Here is a 7,772-nt window from a genome sequence, read left to right on the forward strand (position 1 = left end):
TTTCAAATGTGTGGAAAAAGAAAATGGTTTTAGAAGGCCAAATAGTGTGGGCTCATTCTGCTAGGGTTAGAATCCTGATTTTATCAGTTAATGTCAATGAATTGGACAAACTACATAACCATTTGGTATTTTCCTCATTTCCACCTTAAAATGTTTTATTTAATCCTGAAAACAACCCCAATAAAATGGGATTAAATTGAATAGTACCTGACACAAATGTTGTTCAATAAGTGTTAGTAATTATTATAATGGCAATTGGCTATCCACTTTGAAAAAAACTTTTAGATTCCTACTTCATATCCTTCATGAGAATATATTTCAAGTGGAACAAAGATCTAAATTTTTTTTTTTAAGCTATGAAAGTATTAGGGAAGAAAGACACGAAAAATGTGTATAACCTTTGGGTAGAATTCTTAAATAACATGAAGAATATCAAAGCCATAAAAGAAAAGATTGATAAGTGTGAATATATTAAAATTCTAGAGTTCTGTGCAAAGCAACTCCTTCAATTATTGAGCAGTGACTGACCAGAAGATTTTCCAAGGGTGTGAGGAAATGGTTAGTCATGTAGTGCTGCCAAGTGCAAATGGGTATAACTATTTTAGATAGCAGTGTGTCAAGATCCATTAAAATAAAAATTGCAAATATCCCTTGAGCTCAATTCTATTTTTTGCTTATTTTATCACATAGGTGATTTCCTTTAAAATACATAATCAGTATCATATAAATGCTAATAAGTGTGATACAAATGTATAAAGAAACGTTCACACCTGTACAAGGAAGCATATAAAAGAATGTTTACTGCACCACAGTTAATAATAGAAAAAAATTTAGAGGAATGTAAAAGTTTGTCAAAAAGGTCTTTGTTATGTCTATACTATGAAATGTCACGAGCTTTTAAAAACAATGGGGTAGATTTAAAAATTGGCAAAGGACTTGGATAGACAATTCTCTGAAGAAGACATACAAATGACCAACAAGCACATGAAAAGATGCTCAATATCACTAATCATTGGGGAAATGCAAATCAAAACCACAATGAAATGCCACTTCACAGCTATTTAAGATGGCTACTGTTAAGAATAAATACATAACGAGTGTTGACAAGGATGTGGAGAAATTAGAACTGTTGTTCTGTATTTTGATTGTTGGGATGGTTACTCGGATATATTGATTTGTCCAAATGCATTGAAATGTATACAAAATGGGTGCATTTTGTTGTATGTAAATTATATCTCAGTGAATTAAAAGCTAGACAAGGCAAAGGCATACAAAAAGAATATGCTGTTTGAATATGCAATGTGGAAAATACTGAGGTTTTATTTGTGGCCTCACATGGTCAATTTCATGAAAGTTCCATTTATATTTGAAAAGGAAGTACATTCTCTGTTATTTGAGTATTATCAGGTTAAAAGTTTTGATATTTATCCCTGAGATCTGATTGTTTAGGTCTTCTATATACATTTTTATTTTTGACTCTAATCTGTCTCAAACTAAGAGAAGTACATTAGTTTCTTAATATTTTTTTAGTATATTTTGTGTATTTCTCCTTGCAGTTCCTAGGGTTTCCACTTAATGAAAGTTGGTACTGTATTGTTTTGCCCCGTGGATACTCATAACTGATATATTTCTTGTGAATTGTAGCCTTTTGCATTATAATATATCCTTTTGCCTCATTTAATGCTTTTGTGCCTGAATTCTGCCTTTTCTGATACTAAGAACAAGACCTCTGCTTTCTTTTCTTTTCTTTTTTTTTTTTTTAGGTGTGTTTTTCTAGGACCCATCAGCTCCAAGTCAAGTAGTTGTTTCAATCTAGTTGTGGAGGGCGCAGCTCACAGTGGCCCTTGTTGTTAAGAGCACCGCCCCTCTTTTTCTTTTTTATAACACATTTGCTTTCTAAACCTTTGCCATCCTTATATTTTCAGCTTTTCTGAATTCCTTATTTCCAAAGTAAGATGCCCATGCATGGTTTATCTTTTTATCTTGTAGACAGAATTGCTGGAAACTGTTCACATCTATGAGTCTTTTTTTTCCCCCCTTTTCTGAATGGGAGTGTTGGTTGTCCTGTTTCTATCCCACCAATTGTGTATTTGGTTTATGAGGACAGATAATTTGCCTTCTTGGTGCGTAGGGCTCAAGATCGTAAAAAGCCACATCTGATAGTGATACATATACCCTTTGCTGCAGAGACTGCTATGCTTCACCTACCGTGTTTCCCCGAAAATAACACCTAGCCAGACAGTCAGCTTTAATGCATCTTTTGGAGCAAAAATTAATATAAGGCCCAGTCTTATTTTACTATAAGACCGGGTATAATATAATTAATATAGTATAATAAATATAATACCGGGTCTTAAATTAATTTTTGCTCCAAAAGACACATCAGAGCTGATTGTCCAGCTAGGTCTTATTTCCAGGGAAACAGGGTAGATATCCTGGACTTTGAGCATGATGTCATACCTGGACTGGAGAATATATATACATATATATAGAAGAGGAGATTGTGTATACTTGGCCTGTGATAGGGAAAGTGAGGTCAACATTTGGTAACTAGGAGGGTAGAATGTAGCAGTTGTTGGTGCTGTTCACCAAATATTTCTGGCTCTCTGTTTTATGGCCCCCAGGTAGGATTGCTCTTCCCCACCACCTTTGAAGTTATATGTGGCTATATGAGTGAAGATGGCATATGTCATTTCTAGGCAGAAGCTTTAAATGTCATTGTGTGGTTAGCAATGTTTCCTTTGTCTTGCTTTGACAATCATGAAAACATTGAGATGGAATCTTGCTTTGCCTGGATCCCACAGAACATTCTAGGTTAATGATAGAACATTAGGGTGAATGATAAGCATTTGTGGTTTTAAGCCACTGAGATTTGGGTTGTGTTTTTGTTTGTTTGCTTTTATTACTGTAGCATAACAGCCTATGCCAGTTGACAAAGTACATGTTAAAAAGTCTGGGTTAGAACAATTGGACAAGAAAAAGAAATAAAAGGCACCCAAACTGGAAAAGAAGAAATTATTTCTGTTCACAGATGACATGATCTTACATGTAGAAACCCATAAAGAAATCAATTTTTAAAAAACTGTTACAACAAAATTCAGCAAAGTTTTAGAATACCAAATCAACATGGAAAAATTAGTTGCATTTCAAAACACTAACTGACCAATCCAAAAAAAAAGAGATGAAAAAACAATCCAGTTTACTATAGCTCAAAAAGGATAAAATGCTTAGGAGTAAACATAAGGAGGCAAAAGACTTGTACACTGAAAATTCCAAAACGTTGCTGAAAGAAATCAAAGATAACAAAGAAATGGAAAGACATCCTGTGCTTATAGATTGGAAGACTCAATACTGTTAAAATGTCTGTGCTCCCCAAAGCTATCTACAGATTCAATGCAATCTCTCAAAATCCCAATGACATTTGTTTGCAGAAATGGGGGGGGGGGGCGGGGGAAATGCTGAAATTTATATGGATTCACAAGGGATCCAAATAGCCAAAATAATCTTGAAAAAGAATAAAGTTGGAGGCCTCACACTTCCTGATTTCAAAACATATTATGAAGGAATAGTAATCAAGACAGTGTTATTCTGACATAAAGACATATAGACCAATGGAACAGGATAAAGAGCCCAGAAATAAACCCTTGCATAGATTGCCAAGTTATTTTCAACAAGGGTGCCAAGACTACACAATAGTCAAAGGACAGTCTTCAACAAATGGTTTTGGGAAAACGATATCCACATGCAAAAGAGTGAAGTTAGACTGTTAATTTACACTATGTACAAAAGTTAACTCAAAATGGATTAAAGACCTAAACATTAAGACTTAAAACCCTAAAACTGGAAGAAACCATAGGGGAAAAACTTCAGGATATTGGATTTGGCAATGGTTTCTTTGATATGACACCAAAAGTGTAGTCAACAAAGGCAAAAATAGTCAAATGGGACTGTGTCATACTTAAAAGCTTCTTTGTATCAAAAGAAACGAGTGAAAAGACAACCTATGGAATGGGAGAAAATATTTGGAAATCATGTATCTGATAAGGTATTAAAATCCAGAATTTATAAGGAACTTATACAACTCAACAACAATAAAACAACCCAATTTAAAAATGGGCAAAAGAATAGACAATTTTCTGAAAAAGATATACAAATAGCTGACAAGCTCATGTAAAGATGCTCAACATAAGAGAAATGCAAATCAAAAGCACGAGATAGCATCTCACACCCATTAGGATGGCCACTATTAAAAGAACAAAAAACATGTTGGAGAGGATGTGGACAACATCCTAGTAATTGGAACACTTGTGTGCTGTTGGTGGGAATGTGAAATGGTACAGCCAGTATGAAAAACAGCGTGGTGGTTCTCAAAAAGTCAAAAATAGGGGCCAGCCTGGTGGTTCAGGTGGTTAGAGCTCCATGCTCCTAACTCCGAAGGCTGCCGGTTCAATTCCCACATGGGCCAGTGGGCTCTCAACCACAAGGTTGTCAGTTCAATTCCTCGACTCCCGCAAGGGATGGTGGGCAGCGCCCCCTGCAACTAAGATTGAACATGGCACCTTGAGCTGAGCTGCCTCCCGGATGGCTCAGCTGGTTGGAGCGCATCCTCTCAACCACAAGGTTGCCGGCTCGACTCCCGCAAGGGATGGTGGGCAGCGCCGCCTGCAACTAGCAACAGCAACTGGACCTGGAGCTGAGCTGCGCTCTCCACAGCTAAGACTGAAAGGACAACTTGAAGCTGAATGGCACCGTCCACAACTAAGATTGAAAGGACAACAACTAGACCTGGAAAAAAGTCCTGGAAGTACACACTTTTCCCCAATAAAGTCCTGTTCCCCTTCCCCAATAAAATCTTAAAAAGAAAAAAAAAAGTCAAAAATAGAATTACCATAATCTGGCAATCCCACTTCTAGCCAATTGAATTCAAAGCAGAATCTCAAAGAGACATTTGCACACTCATGTTCATGGTAGCTTTATTCACAATAACCAAGAGGTGGAAGCCATCCAAATATCCCAAATATCCATTGACAGCTGAGTGGATAAATATGGGATATACATACAGTGGAATAGTATACAGACTTTGAAAAGAAGGAAATTCTGTCACATGCTACAACATGGATAAACTTCAAGGACATTATGCTAAGTGAGTAACCCAGTCACAAAAGGACAAATACTATGTAATTCCACTCATCTAAAGTAGCTAAAATCATAGTGATAAAGTAGAAAGGTAGTTGCCAAGTGTAGAAGAGAGGAGGGAAGGGGAATTAGTATTTAGTAGATACTGAGTTTCAGTTTTGCAAGATGAAAAAGTTCTAGAGCTCTGTTGCACAACAATGTAAATATACTTAACACTATGAACTGTACACTTAAAAATGATAAAAATGGTAAATTTAATGTGCTTTTTACTACAAAAAAATATGAGATCAAAGCATGCATGGTGAGAAATGAAAGAGTAACTATAAAAGGAAGTCACACACCATTAAGAGCCGCTTCTTTGTGTGCTGTAGCCCTGTGGGACTCGTGGGCACAACGCCTGTTGGTTTTCAGAGCTAGGTGTTGTGGGGACCCATCCTTGGTTTGGGAGCCTTAAGAATGTGGGTGCTAGATGTGTGGTCCAAAGCCTCAGCTCCTCAGGGAGAGGCTGGGAGTTGGGGGTTCCCTTCCAATTGTATGGCGCTATACTGAGGGTGAGGTTCATGGTGAGAATGTGTCTCAGCCTTTCCTAGCCATTTTGAGGTAAGGATTTTCTCATTTTGCCCGATGTGTAGGAGTCACTCAACTAATTTCTGGATTTCTCTCAAGAGGGAATTGCTCTGTGCGTAGCTGTACATTCTGTGGGTCTGTGGGAGGAGGAACATTTAGGAGCCTCCTGTGTCACCATCTTGGTCCCTCTCCTTAGGAAATACATGCTGAATGCTTAGGTGTGAAGGGTCACACTATCTTCAAGTAACGTTTTAACGGTTTGGGAAAAAAGGTAGACTGACAGGCGGGAAAGAGAGAAGGCGGGAGAGAATGTAGCAAAACATTAACAAATGCTGTGCCTAGATGAAGCGTATAGGGGTGTTTATTTACTATTCTTACAACTTTTCCGTAGGCTTGGCATTTTTCAAAATAAAATATTTGGTGAAAAAATAAGATACAGTAGAGAGAAAAGATAACTGACACAAGCGTGTCAAGAGCTGAGCTCTAGACCATAAAGGACAGGATTAACTTGGGAAAGAAGAGCCACTCAAACTAGAGGATAGGAGGCAGGTATGGCTGTCAGTAAAGATTAGTGTGTGTGTGTGTGAGCAGAAGTTGGAGGAGTTTGCGCCTACTCATCTCAACTCTGTGAAGTTGAAAGCAAGGCCATGTATTGAGAGACAAGGCTTGGGGTAGTGGTGAAGAATTTAAATAGCGACTGTAGTGAATGGGAGAGGTCAGTGACATATAAAATAATGACAACGTAATGTGGAGAACCCAAGCAAGATTGCAGAACCTGAATTAGCAGGGGCACCAATTGGGTGTTATGTGGTTTCTCCAGAACCATTCAACAAAAGACAGTGAATGGGTCGAATGAGCTACAGTTGGGCAATTACAGGGCAAATACAAAAGTAGAACAATGAGTTGAAAATGTGTGCAAGATATGGAATTGACGTAACATATGCATAGGTTCAGGAATTGATAGGAAAAAATTGATAGGAAAGTGAAATCTTGAGAGTTGTGGTAACCTCGGGGGAAAGGAATCAGTCAAAGGACTGAAAGCTCAAGAAGGTTGATGAACACATATATTAAAAATTAGGCGGTGGCCGGTTAGCTCAGTTGGTTAGAACATGGTGCTAATAACACCAAGGTTGCCAGTTGGATCTTAAGGGCCATCCAGTTCCTGAACTATATTCCAGTGTCTGGGAGGCCCATACATACAGCCCTTGTTGCAATGCCAAATGGGGTTCCTGAGTTTCAACGGGGCCCAACTGTGTGTCTGAGATTCCTGTTTCCACATGTATCCTTAGAATATATATATATATATATATATATATATATATATATATATATATCTGCAGGTTTCAGTTAGGATGCTTCCAGTGCAAGTAACAGAAATCCTAACTCAGTCTACCTAAAGAAGGAAATGCATCTCAAGTAACAGGAATTTCAAAGATAGTGCCCCTTTATGCACAGCACAGTCGGAACTGAAGCTCCACCTCCCTCAGTTCTGACCTCCCTCTGTCGGCTTGGTCCCCAAAGACCCCATTTGGCTGTAAAGAGCAATTGTAGCAACATACCTCTTGTTCACAATCATTGGAGAGAAAGAGGGCCTCTTCCCCGGCCATCTAATGAAAATCCTTCCCTTCAGTGCGATTGTGCCAAAGTTGGAGAAATGCCCATTTTTGGATAGCCAAAGAAATGCCATGTGCTCATTAGGTTAAGCCAGAATCTCTGAACCAATAAATGGCAAGGGGGGTAATATTACTATGATTGACTTAAATTAATTAGGGTGTACTCTTGGAGCTGGAGACAGTTTGCTTTTTCTGAGTGACGTGAGATAGGTAAGGGGAGATGTGCACACCTGAACAAAATTGGTATGTTTATCAAGACGGAAGAAGGAAGGGAACGATGTTCTGTAGGCAAACAATAGTGTTCACTACACCTCATTCTCAAACACTCAAGCCTGAATGTTTGAGGTGGAACTATACACAGTAGAGCTATGTTTCAGAGTGGAAGATGAGTGTTTGAACAGTAGTTTTTCTGTTTTCCTCAACTCACCCACCTTAATATTCCTCCATTCTCCTATA

The sequence above is a fragment of the Rhinolophus sinicus genome, chromosome 3 (genome assembly GCF_057876585.1).
Source record: "Rhinolophus sinicus isolate RSI-liver-muscle chromosome 3, RSI-T2T, whole genome shotgun sequence".
Lineage (NCBI taxonomy): Eukaryota > Metazoa > Chordata > Mammalia > Chiroptera > Rhinolophidae > Rhinolophus > Rhinolophus sinicus.